Source organism: Rhinolophus ferrumequinum, chromosome 23 (genome assembly GCF_004115265.2).
Source record: "Rhinolophus ferrumequinum isolate MPI-CBG mRhiFer1 chromosome 23, mRhiFer1_v1.p, whole genome shotgun sequence".
Classification (NCBI taxonomy): Eukaryota; Metazoa; Chordata; class Mammalia; order Chiroptera; family Rhinolophidae; genus Rhinolophus; species Rhinolophus ferrumequinum.
In genome coordinates, this window is record NC_046306.1 from 17,472,849 (window position 1) to 17,494,751 (window position 21,903).

Consider the following 21,903-nt stretch of genomic DNA (forward strand, 5'->3'; position numbering starts at 1 on the left):
TGGCAGCAATCATCAGGTGTAGAGGGGACTGTCCCCTTAATACGGGGCACATACCCTGTAATTGACCAAGGTCCCTATTAACCACCCCCATTTCTCCCACCTGACCTCCTGCACTAATTGACATCACTTGCTAGCACCTATGGTCATCTAAGTTTGAAAGTCCCATCTTAGACAGAAGGAGAGAGCAGTTTGCAAATATCCAGAGCTCCCAGCTGCACAAGTAGAAGACGGTCTGTGAGTCTCCCCAGGGCAGAACAGGACCGAGGTACAGGGGGGCAGTACAAAGCTCTCCAGCAAGCAATTCAACCAGGTGCTTGTGGTCTAGTGGCTGTCTCAGGAGCTGGCAAATTCTCCACCGCTCACTGGACAATAAAACTTCTACTATGTCAGATCGACCTACGCATTCTGTGAAGATCTCTTTCAGTCCTAAGATTCTGTACCCAGACAGTTACTCATTTCTTCATTATTAAGTATTTACCAATCCCCTGCTCTGTGGGAGGCACCAAAAACATGCTAAGATTGAAAATAAGAATAATCATACCAATCGCTTACACTGTTAGAGCACTTAATCCCTTTCCAAGAACTTCCCCAGCCATAATCTCAGCCAAGTGTTTCCCTAAACGTGGAACGAGAATCCACTCTGAAGGAATTTTCAAAAGTATAGGACAAGGCTTAATATAGCACGGACTCAGAGACAGCGAGTATACCCTTTTCACTTCTTTTGTAATCTGTCAGATTCTCTCAGTTTGGTACTAATAGACTTTTAACATCATTACAACCACGCCAATCTTCCCTGTAAACAAAGAAAAATCAGGCCTCAGACTCATGGCCTTGGGCAAGCGATTGTCTCCAGAACAGAAGGTAATAATAACATTGTTGTGTTTACTGTGGATTTGTTTTCAGGTTACTGTTTATTGATGGTAGTGATATAAAATTTCCTTTTTGAATAAATCTATTTCAGTGGAAAGCTAGCAAGGTGGTAACAAAGAAAAATTAAATGATGATGCCATTTAGTGTTGGCAAAACTTTTAAGTGATTGACATTTGGGAAACCCACCTGGCCGTTGATCCTCAATGATGACAATATTACAAGAGAAGCACTCCTTTGAGCTCGTTATTTCATCTGCCAAGTCGTGACTGGGCATCTATCACATGCCAGGACGGTGCTAAAGGCTAGGGATACAGCAGGGTCCAAGATAGGCACAGTCCCTGCCCATTGAATGGGTGACAAAACAGAGGCACCAGGAAGTAGGTGACATGCTCCAAGGATAGAGAGACTGAGCAGAACCTTGAACCCTGGGCCTGACTCCCAGTGCAGTGGTCCCTCCCCGGGCCCCACGGGGGCGAGCCCCAGGAAGAGACAGAAGGCCCTCACTGCAATGCCTTCCCTGGCTTGGGCAGTTGGCTCAGGAATTAAGGGCAGTTGCCCAGCCCCCTGGAGAAAAGAGGACAATGCCTCCCAAGGGCCAATAAAAGGGGCCAGAGCACATTTTCTCTGACTTTGCTCTCCCTGCCAGCCCCTCCTGCCTCTCCCTTCTGGGTTCCCTGGAGCTGGGGCTCCAGGACAGCTCCCTCTTGACTACTGGTTTTCAGGTGACCTAGTTTCCCCCAATAGACCCACACACCTCCTCCCACCCCCAGCCAAGAAAACCCTGCTTGGTCTAATTAAAGAATTGCCACCCTGCTGCTAACACAGGAGCTGGGAGGCGCCCTCAAGACAAGGCGCTGACCTGGGTGCTGGGACAGCCCACATAAGTCCTGGCTCTGATGCGCTAGGGACTGGCCCCCTCCTGAAACCTGTGCACACCTGCCTTGTACATCCAGAGAGAGCCCCGGATGGCGATGAGGACACAGCCCAAACTGCCAGGAGTTGAGAGAGCAATGGCATCATGAACACTTAAAGGGGATTCCCAAAGACCTCACTCGGAGGAAAACCAGATGCAGGGAGACGTGGAGCCCACTGTGTCATGGGAACAAACCAAGGGGCGATCCTGCAGAGAACTGGGGGACGTGGGGCCACAAGGCAGTGGAGTGGCTGAGCTGACAAGGCGGGTATGGGACGGGTCTGAGGAAGCCAGGCTGGGAGGGGGCAGGTTATGCAGGAAGTGTAAGTGACCTGAGAGGAGAAATCAAAAGCAAGGCAAAACAGAGTGGGTACCTCATTTTCCTAACAAATGACTGTGTGATTTCTGCGTGGATGAACCAGAATAGCCTAATTGTGGGCAGTAGGAAGCCTGAGGTCAAGGCACTTGACCTTCAGCAAGGCAGGCCCAGGCTGTTGGGGTGAGCCTGCATTCAGCCTTTGCGGCTGTGTGACACGGTCTGAACTTGATTCCTCTTGCTGCATCCATTAACCCTTGCTGCCTCTGAGGGGAGAAACCAAGTCAGTGTCCATCTGGGGAAGCAGAGGCTGAGCTCCAGAAGGCTGAGCCTCGAAGGAAGAGGGCAAGGAAGGTGCTGGGGCTTGGGGGCCGGTGGAGGGGGTGATGGGCAGGACGAACCCCTCTTCCCCGCAAAAGGAGAAGACTATTACAGGAGTGTTGCTTGGGGAATGAATATGCCTCCAGGGAAACAAGAAAAGGAAGAGAGGCATGGGTCCGTTGAAAGACAGTTTGATGGTGGTGCTTGTAGTTCCCCCATCACCACTCTGTGCTGGGCCCTGGTTGGCCAGAACAAGTTAGCAATGGCCTAAGTCCAGCCTCAGTGATCAGTTGGGGATAGGCACGTGACTTACGTTGGCCTGGGAACTGGAAGCATTTGCCGCTGGAAGCCATCGTGCCACCAGCAATGCAGGACGCCAGCCTTTGGATGAAGTCAGTACTTAGAAGTCAGAGGAGGGAAACAGGGGCCTTTAACTTAGGGTCCTCTGGACTTCGGCTATCCAAGCCAACAAAATCCCCTTTATCATTTAAACCAGTTCGATTGACTTCTGGCCCAAAGCTCTGTAACAATAGTAATGCTGTTTTTAGGGATGCAGGAATGGGGCCCCCAAAAGGAACTGCTGACTGACCTCTTTCTGGGGCTTACTACCAGATACGTACACTTCCCCTACCGTGGCCACTTAGGGCCCTACAGGCCCAAGCTGAGGGCCAGCCTTGAGGAAGGGTGGGAAGGCCGAAACCAGGTCCTTGTCTCCTGAGATGGGAGGACAGGGCCCAGGCATAGGGACACCTCAATCCCAGGGGAGCCGGCGAGTGACACATCTTTGGCCTCGAGCCCAGAGTCTTGAGAAAAACAACACGAAGGAAGGTGAATTCAAATTGAAGAGACTTTAAAACATGAGTCAGACAGTGTCTCAAAGTTCATGCTGTTAAAAGAAAACGTTAAGATTTTTTTTTTTTCATGTTCTCCAGCTATTCTTCTCCACACAATACTGGCAGCAGCCTGGAGGAAGGCCGTGAGTGCTTTCTCCTCATGCTTCCTGGAGCACTGAGCACAAGGGGAAAAGGAAAACAAAACACAGCACTGGCTTCCCTTCCTCCTGGGATCTCACTGGGGACCCACTTTCTCTCTAAAGGATGCAAACTCAACCCTCCCACAACACGCTTCTTTGAATAACAGCATCACGCCCGCCCCAAATATAAAGATGCTTCACTCATAAGCCAAGAGACTTTTGGGGTCCTTGGTGCTCCCAATAACCAAATTAGAAATTAGCCTTGTCCCCCCGCTCCCAAACCCATTCTCATGGGATTTTGTGGACTGACTGTCCTCTTCTTGTTGGGATGGAGCTTCTAGACTTTGGACACAATCGTCCTAGACAGACGTCCTGGTTTTAAATCTGTTGTGGAACATGGGTCCCCAAGATTCTGCTCCTTAACGCCACCTCTCCTAGCTGTGCTCCTTCATTCAGACCTTTGAGTGCCCCTAGGCGTGGCCCTGACTTGTCATGTCCCCTGAAGGCCATCTACTATGACCCAATTTGACAAGATTTGGGGGGCAAGAGGAGAGCTCAAGGGAAGGGCAGCAGAACTCAAAAACTGCAAGTTCAACAAGAACAAAGAGTGATGAAGCAACAAATGCATCCTGAGCTCTGTCAGGAAAATAATCATGTCCAACACTGGGATAACAGCCCAGTTGAGCTCTGAATGAACTGGCGGGACCAGGCCTTAACAAAAGCAATGAGGGAAAGCATTAGCTTCGTTCCGGGTCTCTAGGGGGCAGCGCTGGGATCATGCATGGGCCCAATGAAGATGAAGGATCAGCCCACCACGAGGAAAAACTATCTAATGTTGACAATTCAACAAAGCCTAGCGATGGCACCAGGAACTCCATGGTCCATGGTCACTCGTGAGGCTGCTGAGAGAGAAGGCCCATGAGGGGTTGGTTGTAGGTGGGACTGGCCCAGCGAACCCCAACCCTGGCCTGGCAGACAGATCATCAATATTAGGAGTAAGCACTCCATTGTGTATATTTGCAGCCCAGCACTTGGTAACCACCAGGCGAGGCAGCCTGTAAAGACCATTCCAAATAGATGCTGATGGATGATACGTGGGATTTGTTCAGCTTTCTCAGGCTCAGTTCCAAGAAAACTTCCAAGGAAGCCACAGCTCGAACAGGCGCAGGGAAACCTGTGAACACACACCAGTCTTCTACTAGGAGTTTCTCCCTGTGAACCCGAACCCACAGAGAGGCCCACACACTTGTAGGTAAGAATGCCAGTGTGAGGGAGGCTGCAGGGGACAGAACGAAGGTGCCAAGGCTAGGGCACACACAACACTGACACGATGTCTACGAATACATTAGTCAGGGACAGTCACGGTGCTGAACCAAACAGCCCGTCTTCTAAAGAAGCTTATGTAAGAGTGAAGTACAGGGAAATGGGACTCAAATTACACACAGTGTTTCTCCAGGCTTGGGGTGTGCTCCATCCCTGCCTTTGCAGGGAGATAAAAACTCCCCTTGCAGCAGGAAGGGTCGTTTTCCAAAGGAGGCCACCTCTGGCCACAGAACACCCTCCTAGGTTACACGTTTATTAAGCAGGCGACAGCATTTCACATTGGCTAAGGCTGGAGTGGCCTCTGTCTCCTCCATCTCCCTCTCAGCATGACATCCTTGGCCCAACTTCCCTCTGTCGTGCCAACGCTTAGGTGGCTACTTGGAGCACTGTGAGGGCAGGGGTTATGAGCCATGTGTGGTAAGAGGAGAAAGGAGCGTTCCAATGGATTAGTAATGCCTGCACAGATTAAGGAGTGGCAAGGGGCCGCATGCATACTGAGCCCACAAGATGGCCCACACTGACACCTGAAACTAATTTAAAAAAAAAATACATAAAAAAAATGATGGCCCACACCATGACGACCAACATAGAGGAGGAAGGGGACTATGGTCTGCTTCCTAATAAGACCCCTGTCTTCACTTCAGAAACCCCAAAGACATCCCTAACAAGCTCTGTCTTCCCCAGTTAGCCAGGGTTGTTCTTAGCCACGTAGGAAGTAGCTGGGATGGGAATTTAAAAAGGAATTGCAGACTGTTTGTTCTCTGAGGCTTAGAGAATAATTCCAAGGAAGCAAGGACAATAAAAAGCACAGAGTTGGACTCAAAGGAGAAAGCCCTACACTAGAGGAAGAAAGAATGAGGAAGGGAATGACTAGTGCAATGCAGAGAATGAATACCATTCAAACCCGGGTCTGCTTAATTCCAATCTACGTACATAAACAGAGGAGAAGAAGAAACTAGGAAAAACGCTGAAAAAAAGCAGAAGTGCTTTAAAAGATCTTCCTCATGAAATGCAAGAAAATTTCAGAAAATCTACAGGATGAGTGAGCAGGGACGTAAGGGGACATTTCGAGTAAGAAATCAGATCAGTTAGAAATAGTACAAGTACTTGCTGAAGTCAGTATAGATTAAAACACATGCTTAATGCAACTAAAGATAATCATCACAGAACCTATAAAATACGTAAATGAAATGAACCCAGAGGTAAAGGAGGCAGGGTAATAATGGCAGCTGCTGTGTACAGCACGTCTGCCACAGGTCAAGCTCTTTGCATGTCACATGTCTGGGAATCATTGCACCAACTCTGCAATGTAGGTATTGTCCCTATTTCAAAGAGCACAAAGCTGAGACTCAGAGAGGTTACAGAACTTGTAAGCAGGGCGGATGTTCCAGTTGGTGGTGGCTAGCCTGTCTTCTGATTGGTGCCATAATGGTTAAGTATTTTTGAATATTTCCCCTGCTTGAAACTAAATGAAAAATGCCAGACAGGGAAGACAGCCGACAGAAACATGACTGAGAGCGTGAAGAGGAGTCCTTGAAGGAGAATAAATGAAATACGTGCAGAGTAAGGACAACAATTAAAGGCATAATTGGAGCTGTCATTACCTTCGGAGGCTTAGGCAGCCAATATCTGTGTTTCATCCTAAATTTCATAAAATCTGCCTTCCAAACCCCTGTGGGTTCTGCCCGCTATTCCCAGTGTTCCCTTTCCTGGTGAGCACGTTCTTATTTTCCACTTCATCCGGCAACTCCCAAACCAGATTCACAGCAGCAACCACGTTCCTCTCTCTTCTACTCTCAGAATGAAGAAATTGTTGGTAGAATAAATCGGGAAGTTTCCAGATGCGCTGCATTTTGGTAAATGAAGTTTCCATCCAACGTGCAGTCTTTGAAGTCTCTGAGTAAGTGATCTGTGACCTCCCAGGGCCCCACACTGAGAGAAGCAAGCTGTAGTAGACTGCCTTTACATTACTTCGGTTCCTCCTCTCTTTGATTTCCAGCCAAAGTTCCTTCTCTTTGATTCCCTCCTCCTGGGTGTGCACAACGCCAAGCACACCTCTCCTTCCCCTTTGACCAGCTTTCTTTACGCTAAACTAATTCTTCCCTAAACCAGAGATTCAATCCCACAAAAGTGCTGTTACTATCACAATTGAATTTATCTTCTTGTGATAAAGTGAAATCTCAGGTTCACTTTATTAGCCACTTTGGTCTACACTCAGATATCTGGGGCCCTGATATTATTTCAATCCACTCACTCATCGTTTTCTCCAGGACATTACTGAACACCCTCTCTATTTTATACCTGATGCTTTCAACGAGTTTCAGGGTTTTCTTCCGGAAAATTTCTCCCCTAATTCACTTCCAGTTTTAAATTTAAAGCTGCATTCACTTGGACAATATTATTGCCATCGGACTATGTTCCAGGCAGTAGAATAGGGGGGTGCTGAGGGTCCTTTAATGAACAAAACTATCAATCAGAAAGGTTCTGCTTCTAGTAATGGCAGAAGAGCTCTTAGCAGACCTACCCTCTCACAAATAACCATTATAAACCATACACACACAAACACAGAGAGATAACCTATTGAAAGGCACTAATTTGTTTAACGACAAGCATACAAAAACTCAAGGAGAGTCAACACTTGAAAGAAAGAAATGGCAATAGGTGATTCCTGTGTTTTTATAGCTTTTGACCCAAGGACAAGCCCAAGTCAGTGTAGTAGATGGTGGCTACAATTTGGATAGAACCTTTACTCTTACTGTTTGAGGAATTAGAGGACAGCGTTCAGGTAACAACAGTGGGAAATTAAGGAGAGACATCCCAAAAAAGAGTCACAGAACAGTAGCCCCAAATTCTGAGTATGAATTCTGCCCACATCTCCCTGAATGATGCACGTAAAAGGCAGGTTCCAAGCAGCCCAACTAAGGCTAACAGAACTGAAGAAAGATTTCAGCTATCGCCCACTCATGGGTAACTGAGTTTAGAGTTTAAGTTTGGTCAAGTTAACTGCCTAAAAAGAAAAAATCAATACTGTTTTGAGGAACATAATAGAATCAAGAGTCCCTTCAAGTCTCATTCATAATGTTCAGGATGTAATACAACATTACTAGAAAGAAAAAAAAACAAATAGGAAAACGTAGCCCAAACTCAAGAGGAAAGACAATCAATAGAGATCTACCCAAGAGGACCCAGATGATTTTAACACACTAAGACTTTAAAGCTGCTATTAGAATTTTGCTCAAGAGTGTAAAGAAAAATATGCTTGTAATAAATGAACAAATAGGAAATGTTAGCCACAGCGTAGAAACTACAAAGAAGAGAACCAGATTTATAAATCAGATCAGCTAAATCCCTACCAACCCCTTTCTCTGCATCCATAAGAATTGTGCTTCTCACAAGGGACAGTTACACAGTTCTACTATTGACTTCAACGACAACATTTTTTAGCGCCTTTCAAGTGCAAGGTATTGGGCAAGCTTGGGGGAATGAAAATACTACACAAAATCTTACACTCTGGTAGCAAAGACCAGATCTTTCCATCTGACAACATCTATATAGACTAGTTATAGTGCACTTATATATATTATATATAGGGACACTTCTTATGTCCTCCCTTCTCTTTCAGATCTTAAATAGGAAGAAGAGATTGAAGCCCTGCCATGGCCTCTTTCCAGCTCCCAGAATCACTCCTGATGGAGCCATTTGCCCCACATAAAGCACAGAGGAATGAGGGTGAGGGACAGGCTGTCTAGTGGGATACATCTCCACATTCTCCTTTCACAGCAAAGTATCCTCCACTGCTGATTAGACAGATCAGTTCTATAAAAATCTTGGGTACCAATATCAAAGAGAGTCAATGGGGAGGCACTTGTCATTATAACACTTCTCATCCAGTTTCATTGACAGGTGTTTTGGCTTTTTCAAAACCTTTTAGGACAGAGGTTCTCAAACTTGTCTATATGTGGAATCACCTGGAGATGCTGGGAACATACCAGGTCGGACAATTAAGTTCGCGAACTCATCCTAGAAAAAGTGCTTCATACTCATTGCTGAATATCACTATGGTCACCTTCAAAGTACTCCCCTTGGGAAGCTATGCACTGACGCCAGCTCCTAGTCCACTCTTCAAAGCAATTTTGAAACTCTTTTTCTGGAATGGCCATCAGAGCTGTCGTCATATTACCCTTCATGTCCTGAATGTCATCAAAATGTTTTCCTTTCAATATTTCCTTTATCTTCGGATAAAGAAAGAAGTCATTGGGGGCCAGCTCAGGTGAGGAGGGAAGGTGTTCCAATACAGTTATTTGTTTACTGGCTAAAAACTCCCTCACAGAAAGTGCCCTGTGAGCTGGTGCATGGTCATGATGCAAGAGCCATGAATTGTTGGCGAAAAGTTCAGGTTGTCTAACTTTTTCACGCAGCCTTTTCAACACTTCCAAATAGTAAAGTTGGTTAAGTGTTTGTCCAGTTGGTACAAATTCATAATGAATAACCCCTCTGATATCAAAAAAGGTTAGCAACATCGTTACAACAAGTTCGCGAACTTAATTGTCACACCTCATATATTAAGATCACAGAGCAAGAGACTATATATCCAGTAAAATGGCCAAAAAGAATTTTTTAAGACAGAAAATAGCAACTGCTGGTAAGAAATCTGATACACTGAGAATATAAATTGATACAAGCACTTTTAAAACTGCTCAGTAATATCTTTTAAAGCTGAACATACGAGTGTGCCCACCCTATAACCCAGCAATTTCATTCCTAGGAATAAACCCAACAAAAATATCTATATACATTCACCAAAAGGCCTTTATGAGAATGTTAATAGCACTATTTGTAATAGTCCCAAGGTATAAACTATCCAAAATGCCCACCAACAGTAGTCCGGAAAAGAATTATGGTGTATTCACACAAGGGAACATTGTACAACAATGAGAATGAACAATATACAATTGGACTCTCACAGGTTAACCAAAAAAAGCCAAACACAACCAGAAAATGTGTACCATATGATTCCATTTATGTAAAATTCAATAACCAGCAAAACTGATCTATGTTATCAATCAGGATAGTGGTTTTGGGGCGAGAGGAGTGACTGGAAAGTGACATAGGAGGGGCTTTTGGAGTACTGGTAATACTCAGTTTTTAGAGCAGGAGATGAGTTAGGCAGCCATGTTCAGTTTGTGAAAAATTCATTCACTTAGGGTTTGTGTACTTTTCTATATTTGTTTTACCTTAATAAATCATTAAGAATTTTTAAAATACTGACACCTGGGTCCCACCTCGAGAAATCTAGTTTAATTGATCTAAGATGCAACCAGACATTAAGAATTTTAAAAGCTCCCATGGTGGATCTAAGGTGCATCCAAGAACCACTGTGTTAAAACTTGGCAACCTTCCTTAACTGTTTCTTGGAGCAGGAAGTGCTGCTGCTCCTCCAGACAGTCTAAAGCAGATTTCTTGTTTTAGAACATTCGTAGCTCTAGGGGAGGTTAATAGGTGATACATGGGAAAACGGGGGTCCATCGTCAAGTATGTAATTTTTAAAATTCTACTTATAAATTTTTATTGAGCACTTACTACATTCCTCGAGCTAAGTGCTTTAGCTACACTATCTCATTCGATCCTTGCCACAAGCCTATGAGAAAGGTACTATTAATCTTCGTTTTACAGAAGGATAAACTAAAACTCAGTGGGGGTAATTGCCAAAGTCACACAGCAGTAAGCAACAGGGCTAAGATTCAAATCCACATTGGCCTTGACACTGAAGCCCATGCTCTTAACCACTCTCCTAATTTGCCTCTCCAGGCAGTACTTGATTGCAGGACTTAACAGAGCTTTGACTAGGCTAACGTGAGCTCTGGGTTGCCAAGATAGGAACGTGGAATACAGCATTTCCCAAAGTGGTTTCTTTGCCTCCATGTCTTACCGTCCATACCACTGGCAGAGTTTTATTTTAAAATCAAGTCCGTATTTCCCTTGTAGGGGAGCATTAAATCCCTCTCCATTGCCTACAGAGTCAAAGCTAAATTCCTCAGCCTGACAGTCCATGCCATCCTGCATGTGACCTTGACATTTTAACTTTATCTCTGGCCATCCTAATGCCCCTAACCCACCAAACGCTCGATTTTCCAACTACACTGAACAGGTCTGATGGAGTCACACCCCCGCAACGGTAGCCACCATTTGCTGAGAATCTGCTATGTGCCAGGTACTACACATAAATTAACTTTAATCCCCACAAGGAGCCTTTTAAAACAGGTACCATGAGCCCCATAGATAGATTTGGAAATGGAGGCTTCTCATGACATGCCCAACGTCACAACTAGTAAATAATAGAACTCAGATTTGGACCCAGATTTAGATTGCTCTGCTACAAAGCCCATGCAGTTCTCAATACGCGGCACTCACGTCCTCTCCTGTATTCATGCTGTTCCATGGAGTGGCAAACCCTTCTTTCTCTCCGCTTGGCAAACTCTTCCTTGGTCTTTGAGAGCTAGCGTAAGTGCTGTAGTAATCATATCTATGATCCCTTAAGTGCTTTCCAGGCATTGTGTTCAGCACTCGACTTGCCTTCTCTTATTTACACAGTGTCTCAATGCTTTTTATTCCCTTTGAATTGTTCTTTATCTTTCCTGTACCAAACGGGTTTCTTTCTCTTCTCTGGTTCCAAAGTATGCGACCACACCTCTGTTGTGGCACTCAGCGCTCTATAGTCATGGTTAGTTTCAGATCTGCCTCTTCCTTTGGACTAGATGCTCTTGAAAGGCAAGGCATATATGTTATTCACCTATATATCCTGCCGTAGAGCTGCCCAGCATGTGGTGGGTATTCAGAAAAGGGTGGACAGGAAGGTGGGAGACCAAGAGACTGAAAATTCACTGAGATGGTTCCATTGGTTCTGTCATAGGGAGGGGTTCCTTGCCCTGGGACCAGCGCTGCAGCATCAAACCAAACCAAATAGACCTGGCTGATGGGGGAAGAGGTCACACTGAAGGCCTGGTCCCTGCTGTGTCTTCCATGAAAAGAAGAGTTACGATTGCCCTTCGCTTCACGGTCTCTTCAACCCTGCATGCTTTGCGATTGGTTCTATACATCCCTGCGTAGGTGATTTGCTGTTAAACAATGGTTAGGTTCGTTCTACAGCATTGTGTCAGATATTCTTATCTGCTCCTTGCCTTGTGTGATTAAGATATCCCCAGTGAATGAAGATATACAGGACAGGTGACCCCAAAAAAAGTACAGCTAAGGTGTGGCTCCCCAGAGGTGGGTAGATCAGCTGACCATACCCCTTTCTAAATGGACTTTTTCCTTTTGAATATGAGGCCCCTTCCAAGATACAGACATCTTTGATGCTCGGTCATTCACTGAACACCCATTCGGTGCATCCACTCTACCATGGGAACTGTTCAGCGCACACTTCCTTGTAACCTCTGCAGTAACCATCTATTCATGCCACCCATATCCAACCTATATGAGCTCCAAGGTGGTGGATTTTTAAGGCCGGCCTCTGCTCCAGTTAGCAGTGCCAGCCGCAAACTCAGCTGAGTTTCTGCACAGCCTCCCTCAAACAAACCCCATTAGTAAACATGGAAACATCCAAAGAGTATTTCAAAATGACTTCTTTGCTGCCCCCGCTAGGGGAAAGCTGCAGGATTTTTCTGCTTCTAATCAAGTCATTTTCTTTTGAGGACTTCAAGTCCTCTCCTCCATCGTAGTGTATACTGTATTTTATGAATTCATTTGTGACATTCATGAAGATAGAGCTTATCAAACAAGTCAGCTTAGTTCGTGCATTCTCTAGTACACTCGAACTATACGTTCTTCTTTGATTTTATTTGTCCATGTGTCTCCTTCCTCCAGGAGACAGGGATCACCCAGAGGGCAGAAGCTGGTTTAATTGAATTTTACGTCTCTGATTCCAAGCATAAATCCAGGTAAAATGGAGTTCTTGAATATGTAACAATCTTTATGTAGGCACAGTCTAAAGGGTCAAAATTTGAACTATTGTGGAACCTGACTCAGAAAAAACTCTGTTTATTCTATCAGACTGGCAAAGATTAAAGTTACTTAAAACTCAGTGTTGGAAAAGAGGAGGGGAGGAAACAGGCATTCACACATACTGTTGAGGGATAGAATTATTTGGTCTCTTGCGAGGACAATTTGACAAGGTCTGTCATAGCTCAAACTGCAGGAAATTTTCCCTATAGATAAAATCACACCAGTGTACAAAGATATACACTGTGCAAGCAAGGATGTCTCAGCATCGTACATTTACAGGAGGAAAAAGCTGGAAACAATCTGAACTGTCAGCAAGGCACTAGAAATAAATGATGGTAAATTTTTATTACTGGAATGTCACGTAGCCTAAAGACTAAGGTGTATGGCTTGTGTTGACATGTGCTAAGATACATCAGCTGAAAAAAGGAAATTTCAGAACAGTGATGTATAGAAGTGTTAAAAAGAAAAAAGGATAAACATGTAAATGAATATGGGTGTGTATATGTATAAGACATTCATGGAAAGATACATAAAACTTCAGGGAAAAGAATTGATTGGCTGGGGAGGATGGCTGGGGAAATGTCACTTTCTATTTTCCACATTTCGGTACTGTTTAAATTTTAAGAATGAATGTGTATTCTTTTATAATTAAAAAAGCATGAAATATACCAATAAGAGAACAAAAGCTGGAATTTGCATGTAAAAGAAAAAAAAAACAATGACAATTTGGAGAAAATCGTCCCTGTTTCTTTAACAGGCCATTGGCAATGTCTAAAAGGCAGTGTTGGCTCTCTCCAGTCCACAGGAGAGCCAGTGATGACTACAGGGTTCCAGAATGGACCTAGAGACAGCGATAGTCACCGAGAAGGGCTAAGAGCCCTGAAGAGAGTAGGTATCAGAATGTGTGCCTTGTACTTGCTCGGGGATGACAGGAAATGAAGCCAGTTGTGACTGAGACTCTGAACCATTCTGGGAGCCAAAAATTCTGAGAACTCACCAGGCCGGCACAGGCACTGGGGCCTCTAATCAGTGCCAAGGAGCAAAGGCTAGGGATGCCTAGGTAGGTAATAGACACAAGTGACCTATGTGAGCAAAACAACTAACCCAGCCCCCAGGGACGTCAATGGCATAGGGCTTTGCTCACCTGTCCCCTTTGCTCTGAAGCTGTCTGTGACTCCCAGGGGCTGACTCTGCTGATACGCATGTAATAATAACAGTTGAGATGCTACCCGCCAAGCAGAGGCGAAATGCTCAATCATATCATCGCATGCTATGTTTCCTGTTTTACACGGTGGGGAATTCAGGCTCAGCGAAGGTAAGCGGTAAGCAAGTCACTTGCTCAAGGTTGCAGTATGTGGGAGAAGTGGGAATCAAACCCAAGTCTGACTCCAGAGCCAGCCAAGGTCACTGCTAGCCTTCCCTCCATGTGGGGAAGAGCTAGAAAAAGGCTCTCCCTCAGCGTAGGGATAGTCCTATGGAGCACGACAGCATTTTCATCCAAAGGAAAGCCAGGGAGTGTAATGAGGAAGTGCAAGGGCTTTGAAGCCAGAGGTCCTGGGTGCAAATCCTTGCTCTGCCACTTACTGGCAGACCCGGGGCAAGTCATTGAACCTTCCTGTGCCTCCTTTTCCTCAGCAGTAAAATTAGTAACAAGGCCACCCCTCTCAGAGTTCCTAGGAGGACTGAAAGAGTTAGACAGACAGGGCTTGGTTCACAATAAGTACCAAATGTTAATGATTAGTTAACATTAATAAAGCATGCATGCTTTCTTCCAGGCAGATACAATTCAAGCTTGCCAAGTGCATCAGGCAAGGTTTCCACCCCTCTCTCAGCTGGACTACCACCTAACACGGGCCCTGCTGAGCAATTAAGTTCCACGTGCTGCCAGTTCTGCCCCCCTCCACCAGCCTGGCTGTGAATCAGAACCCCTTGGCACACTGTTATAAAATACAGATTCCCAGGGCCCCATTTTGGCTGGTTCTGATCCAGGTGGGCTGGGCGAGGGCCCAGGGCTCTCTCTATACATATGTAATGAGTCCCAGGTGACCAGGTGACTCAAGAAGAGTGTGTTCCTGGACACACATTTCTGGAAGCTCTAGAAGCCCCTTACATCTTGTTCTGGCTGTTTCAGTTGTTTCCTGAGAGCAAGCAGCCATCCTTTTGCATCTGTTCCCAGGCCTGGGCACAGAGAGAAGGGGCGCAGGAAATATGTGATTCTGCAAACCAGCCAGCAGAGCAGACGGCTATGCAAACAGGCACAACAGGCTGAATTTGCTTTTGTGCTGGAGTGGGTTGCAGCCGGGACCCCTCACCTGTAGACTTGGGCTTCCCCAGACGCCTGCTATTCAAAGTAGCAGACCAATAGAATGACCCCCAGTGGGAGCTTGTTAGAAATGTAGAGGCTCAGGCCCCAGAGCTACTGAATCCGATTCTGCATTTTATAGGAACCCAAGATGATTCGTGAGCGAGTTTGAGACATATGCCTGAGATCCTTTCCCCCTCAGAATAAGTTCTAACTACTGTGTACCTCTAACCTGTGCAAACGCCCTTTGGGGCCAATCTTTCCCTTCAAACTCCCAGAGAGCCCTGGAAAAACAGCATGATCCTTTCAATAGCCCAGATCCAGGTTCCACAGCCAGCCTAGGGCTCACGGGGAACCTTTGTTTTAATGAGTTATTTATTTCAGAGTCCACATTAAAACAAACCTTCTGAACACACTGAAAAGGAGACCACAACTCCAGCCTCTACACTCCCAGGGCATAAAACATTCCCTTCTTTTGTACAGAGTCACGACCCCTGCTTCCCTGGCCAAAGCCATCCAAAGACATCGAATGGCCCAAAAAAAACAAGCCATATCTTCCTGTTGGCCAAGCTTCAAGTTATTGGTCAGGTTTCACACTGGAGCTTGAGCTCATTAACCCACGGCCTGTCACAGTGCTGTAAATGTCAGTGGAAAACAGCCATTCAGTGGGTTTCCTTCATTCCACCAGCAAGGGAAAAAACAGGAAGCTGACAGCAGCTGCGCTCCAGCCTGGCAAATCCCAAGGGTCCAGCTGACAGGGCGTTCCTTGTCAGCACCTATATCCCCCTGCCTCAGCCTGCTTGTCCAGATAAAGGTGGGTCCTGTATCTACATGAGCAAAAGTCAGTGGTGATTGCAATTCAGATCATTCAAGCCCCCACGCACCTGCTTGGGAAAGAAAATAGCTTGGTCTGAATTTATTTGGGCCTGAATTACTACTAATTGCATGATCATCGTTCAGATTCATCTAAATTTCTTCTGCCCATTCAAAATGTCCCACAGGCCAAACCTTCTGGGACTCCAGGGGACAGAAGGCCTTCCAAACCCTCGTTCATCTCTTGAATGCATATTGTCTCCTGTGTGCCCGGCATCATGTGGGCAACTGGGGACACAGAGCTGAACAAATTAGACACAGATACTGACTTTATGAAGTTCATAGTCCAGTCTAAGCTTTCGCAGCCTTGGCACTATTGACATTTGGGACGGGATAATTCTTTGTTGTGGGAGCTGTCCTGTGCACGGTGGGATATTTAGCTCCATTCCTGGTTTCTACCCACTAGATGCCATAGCTCCCCTCCCCAGTTGTGACAACCAGAAATGTCTGCAGACATTGTCAAATGCTCCCTGGGGAGCCAAACTGCCCCCAGTTGAGAAACTCTGACCTAGTGGGTGAGACAGACTAAAGGAGTAATGACCACAAATAACCATATAGTCACAATTATGGTTAAGTACCATGGAGGAAAATGTGGCTATTCCACCAACATTATCTAAGACTTGGAAGCCAGGCATTTTATGTGTAATTACAAATATTTATGACCACTCTGAATGATGTATATGATCTGTATTTCCAGATGAAGAAGTCGAAGCTCAAGGAAATGAAGAAATTGTCCAAGGCCAAAGAGCCGGTAGAAGGCATGGCCAGGATTTGAATCCTGGCCCTAAACTCTGCCTCCCAAGGAAATCTGAGCCTTCTCTAAACAGGTAGGGTGTGTGGGCATCTGATGCTCTGACCAGCCCTCCTAAAAGACTCATTGCGTCCTGGGGTCACCGAGGAGTTCAACAACCACCTGCTACGTCCATCAATCAAGCTGCAAACTGCCTGCGTCAAAAGTCCCAACATTTGTGGGACACTCACGGGCTGAGGAATGCTGCCTGAACTCTGAGGCATCCAACACCTCCCCCTCACCAAGTGCCTGCACACAGGGCCTTCCCACAGGGCAGGGCAGGGAGAGAATGGGGCAGTCCCCAGGTCCCCAGAGCACACCCCACTGTGACCCATCTCACGGTGCTTACTGCCCAGCTTCCAAGGGGACACAGTGAAAAAGCCAGACATTCTGCAGTCAGCTTTTAAGTATTCAAAAGGAGCACAAGTGAGCTGGTATAGGATAGCATATAGAAACTTTGGCGATCCCCAGACATGAGTTCCTACCACATATAAGCTGCATGCCCTTTAGCAAATCACCTCATCCTTTGTGCCTCGGTTTCCCCCGCTGTGCAACGGGGATAAACGCATCCACTATGGCGAGAATGGCCATGGAAGCAAAGACCTTGGACAGTGACCACCACCGAGAAAAGCACTTGGCACGATTTTATGATCACTAAAGGAGCCAGATCAGGACACTTCCTCTACCCCCCATCCCCTTCCTTCAAATGAGAAGCTGAGTCCCAGGAGAAAAGAAACAGGAGTGGAAGTATCTCATCTCAGAAGCATCTCAGGAAAAAGGAGGGGAACTCTGTGCTTCCTGGGTAGAAAAAGAGGAAGGGACAGTTAATGTATCGGCAAATGAGCACAGCCCAGCCCTTCCTTCAGAAGTTAATACTAGACTTTCTTGGGTGCTACAATCAGACAACCCTCTGCAGGCTGCAGGGTGCCTGCTTCGGGTCAGCGAGTGTTTAATCATTCAGGACCCCTGGGCAGGATGGCCTCTGCCTACCTCCCTAGCTTGCCTGCTGCCCCTGCCTCCGTCACACCCTGTGGGGACGGTGCTCCAGCTGCAACTCCTGCCCACTGCTCTCAAAGACACCGAGCACTTTTAAGCCTCTGTGCCTTTGCACAAGCTGTTCTCTCTGTGCAGGCTGCCTACCCCATATTACCCACCACCTGGAAAATTGTCTCTGAAGGGCTCAAATGTGTTCCCGCAGCAAACTTTGCCCACCTGTTATTGGTCATCACAGACTAATAATAACAGCAACTAACATTTGCAGGCATAGATTAATAGCTACAAGGCCCTGAGCTGAGTTTCTTACCCACATGGTCTCTCTTTTCTCTTCACATCACCACCCTAGGTAGGCAGCTTATCTGCTTGAGAGGTAGGTACCTGTCCATCACCACCCAGCTACAAGGCGGCAGAGTCAGGAATGAAACCTGTTGGTGGACTGAGCCCATCTGTTCATCCATCGCTCTACTCTTCACTCTTCTTCCTACCAGCAAAACTGTTATCGCTCCCTATCTGTTGAGGACAGTGACCTCACTATCTGTTTCCAGGCTGGCCTGTCCCCCATAGAATGAGAACCCAGAGAGCCGCCTTATTCATTTAGAAATCCCTTGGTCTAGAATGGAGTAGAATGGAGCACAAGATCTAGCATGGAGTAAATAATCCTCAAATGAGTGAATGAATCCTGAAACATGGAAGCCAGATGAGAAAGGTCCTGAGGACAGGCCGTTGCTGGACTCAAATTCCCAGGAGGCAGTTGTCCCCCATCCCATGCTGAGAGGCCTTCCCTGTCCTGATAGTAAGAGGAAGAAGAGGTCTGACTCCCCCAGACAGGAGGTGATGGGAGCTTTGAGAGCCCAGTGCAAAGGAGGAAATGGTGGTGGAGGTGACAAGAATCACTTCCTGCATTCCTGCCCACACAAGGTACTGTACTAAACACTTTCTGTGCAGTATGGTCTCACAGAATCCTCACAACCCCATGAAGCTGGCATTACTATTACTTTCGTTTTACAGAAAACCAGGTCTCAAAGAGAGTAAAAAATTTGGGGCAGCCGGGCGGCTCTGTTGGTTAGAGCACCGGCTCTCAACAACAAGGTTGCTGGTTCAATTCCCGCATGGGATGGTGGGCTGCGCTCCCTGCAACTAAAGATTGAAAATGACAACTGGACTTGGAGCTGAGCTGTGCCCTCCACCAGTAGATTGAAGGACAACAACTTGGAGCTGATGGGCCCTGGAGAAACACACTGTCCCCCAATATTCTGCAATAAAATTAAAATTTAAAAAAACATTTAAAAAAATAGAGTGAATAATTTACCCAGGGTCACAGAGCTTTTACACAGAGCTATAACTTGAACTAGACCTGCCTGATCCCTTGCTCTTCATATTTTGTAGCTTTCTGTAGGAAGCTGGCTTGTTCAAACCCTAGTTGAAACCCAGTCTCTGAGATGTGTTCAAGATAAAGAAGGTTGTCCTCGTTTCTCCACCAGAAAATGCCAGCTGGGACTCACTATATATCAAATGCTCCAAGTCCTGGGTGCAGGTGGAGGGCGCGGGACAGCTAGGTTGGGGGAGGCGCAAGGTTGGGTTGGGTTCCTGAGGGTCCAAGCACAGCACACAGATCCAGCTATGTACCTGCTGTGACCTGTAAAAGCAGACTGGCTGCAGCCTCTGGTGGTCAGAGAAAGCTCACTCTGGAGATGGAGCAGGTTTTGAAAGGAACCTGGGGCCCCTAGTTTCCAAAGTCCTCATGGGCTTTGCAGGAAGTTTCTGGGCTTGGGGGGAAACCCGCCTTCCTGTGTCAGCAACCTCTTAGGCCTGTGACTCAGGCTCCCAAACAGACTTAACTAGACTAGAATTTAACCTTCACTTCAGCATCAATTACCAGAGAGAGTCTAAGCATGCGTTGGCCTTACCCGCCATGTCATTCCATACCAGGGAAGATTCAGAGAGCACCAAGATGCAACGAGAGCCAACGCACAAGCCACCGAGCAGTCACATGGGGGAAACTGAAAGAGGGGTAGGAAGGATCAAGTGTCCTTCCTGTAGGAAGACACTCCAGGGCTGGGGAGAGCTGGGACCAGCCAAGGGGTCAGGAAGGTTCCAGGATGGGGGACACTGTCAGGCAGACTCCCAATGACAGAAAGGTGCAAAGTTGGACATCCAGAGTGGTCTGGTTGACATCTTGTCCCCAACATCCCGGTGGCAGGTGGGAGAGAAAGGGCTGGGGATTTGTGTGGGAAGGCCCTGTGAGCAGGCTGCCAGCTGAAAGGATTCACCAGCACCCACCAGCTGCCTGCAAGCTGGCTCCTTTTGACAGAGCTGAGGGAAGGAGCTGTAGAAAATCCCCCGACCCCTGCAGAACCACCTACCAGGGCTCCACTTTTGCCCCTGCCTGAGAGACACGCCCCACTCAAAACCAGTATGGAAGGCGCCAGCATTTACCTAGAAGCACTCATCCTGCCATGCTCCACTGCACCAAGCACTTCCCATGGGTCCTCTCCCCGCCCTCCCCCACAGCCTGATTCTTAGCCCCATTTTATAGAGGCAACTGAGGCTCCGAGAGGCCAAGTGCCATGCCCTCGGGCAAACAGCTAGTCACTGGTTGAGTGAGCTAAGAAGCTTTATTACCTGCCTAGGAGGAGGCCTCCCAGACGGAGGGGTTTTCCCGGTGCTGTACGAGCCGCAGGAAATGGCAGGGCACAAGGAAGTATCCCCGCGGGCTGAGGCAGCTAACCACGGGCCCCTTCCCGAGAGATCCCTGCGGGCAAGGGCGCCTGGTACCTCAGGGCCCGGGTCCTCCACAGAGGGCGATTCACAGGCGGCACCTGGTGCCCGGACCGCGGGGAGCTGGTGGGCGCTTCTGACAGCGAGAACAGGGGCCCATTATGTGGAATCCAATCACATGGGCGCGCAAGCAGCTCGGCTTTCGGTTCTGAGAAGCGCTTAAGCAGCCGTGTCTCTCTCTCTCCTCTCTCTCCCCGTCCGGGCGCCGGAGGTGCCGGGAGGGCCAGATTCAAAGCTCGCGGAGGCTCAGTTATCCGCCCGCGGCTGGGAGCTGCATCATCAGCATCTCCAGTGAAGCTGGGCCCGGACTGGGGGAGGAGGAGGCGGGAAGGAGGGAGTCTGCATCAGGGAAGGAGGCAGCAGCGAGCGCCTCCTCCTCCCTGCTCTCCTCTCGGGCGGTCTGGCAGCTCAGCCTGGGCGGTCCTGGTGACCTTGGGGAGACCCCCCGTGCGACCTCTCTGGGGCAAGCTGCACAGTTTCTGCCCATCCTAGGCGCTCGGGGGCGCTCCTCCCGCCAGAGTCGAAGCGCGGGACTCGGGAGGAGAAGAGCGCTCCGGGAGCTGGGTACCCAGCAGCCGGCGCACGCGGCCCTTTGGAGAGGCCCGGCGCACCTCTCCCCCGGAACAACCACGAGCGGGGTCTCACAGGGGCTGGAGGGCTCTGTCAGCTGGATCCCGCGGCGGGGCGGCTGGACACGCGGGGTCGCCTGCCCTGGGGACCTTTCCCGCTCCGGGAGGAGCGCTCTCTGCGCCCCGCCGCTGCCTGAGGGGACCAAGCGGCGCCACGCGAGGGGGCGGCGCCCCCAAGCCGGGCCCGGAGGCTGGACAACGGGGATGTTTGATGCTGGTTGTGGTTCCCAATTCCCGGCATTACGCCCCCGGGCAGACGGTGACCCGAGAGTCCAGCCGAAATTTCCCGAGCCGCCCCATGATCCGGCCACGGCGACCCCAGCCAACAACCGGCCAATGCGCCCCGCATCCCGGCCTCATCGTTGGCGCGCGAGACCCGGGAGAACGCCCCCACCCCAGCCAGCCTCTCCGGTCCTGAGCTCCCGCTACCCGCCTTTCTACTGCCCCCCCCCCCCGCCCAATTATCTTAAGCCACTGGCCCTTGGCCAAAACGCCGCACACACCCCCAGCCAGACTGTCAGAGGCCGGGACCACTTCCCCGCCGCCATCCTCATCCCCTACCGGGTCAAGCCGCAGAGCGCAGCAGGGAGGCGGCGCCGCTGGAGAACTCACCCGCTCTCCCGAGCCCTGCCCCGGAGGCTCCCGGCCCCGGCTCTGTCCGTCAGTCCCCGAGCCTCCGCTGCGGGTGAGGGACAGAAACCAGCTCTGCTCCCCGCGAGCCTCGGCACCGCCCCTCGGCTCCTCCCCCAAGGCGGGGCCTGAGCTCGCGGGAAGTGGGTGGGCGCGCTCCGCCTGAAGGGTCCAGGCACTCTCGGGTG

General features: G+C 48.3%; 1 protein-coding gene across 2 annotated transcripts in view; it reads right to left on the reverse strand.

Moving 5' to 3' along the window:
• PPP1R16B (protein phosphatase 1 regulatory subunit 16B) overlaps nucleotides 1-21,815 on the reverse strand; it is a 91,999-nt gene extending 70,184 nt beyond the window's left edge. The window contains exon 1 of one of the 2 annotated variants that reach the window (XM_033094777.1): nucleotides 21,698-21,815. The gene's annotated coding sequence lies outside the window, so the exon portion shown is untranslated. Of the gene's footprint in view, nucleotides 1-20,300; nucleotides 20,453-21,697 lie in introns of those variants that run through there. The other variant, XM_033094778.1, reaches the window with a different exon arrangement.
• Between the last annotated feature and the right edge of the window lie 88 nt (nucleotides 21,816-21,903).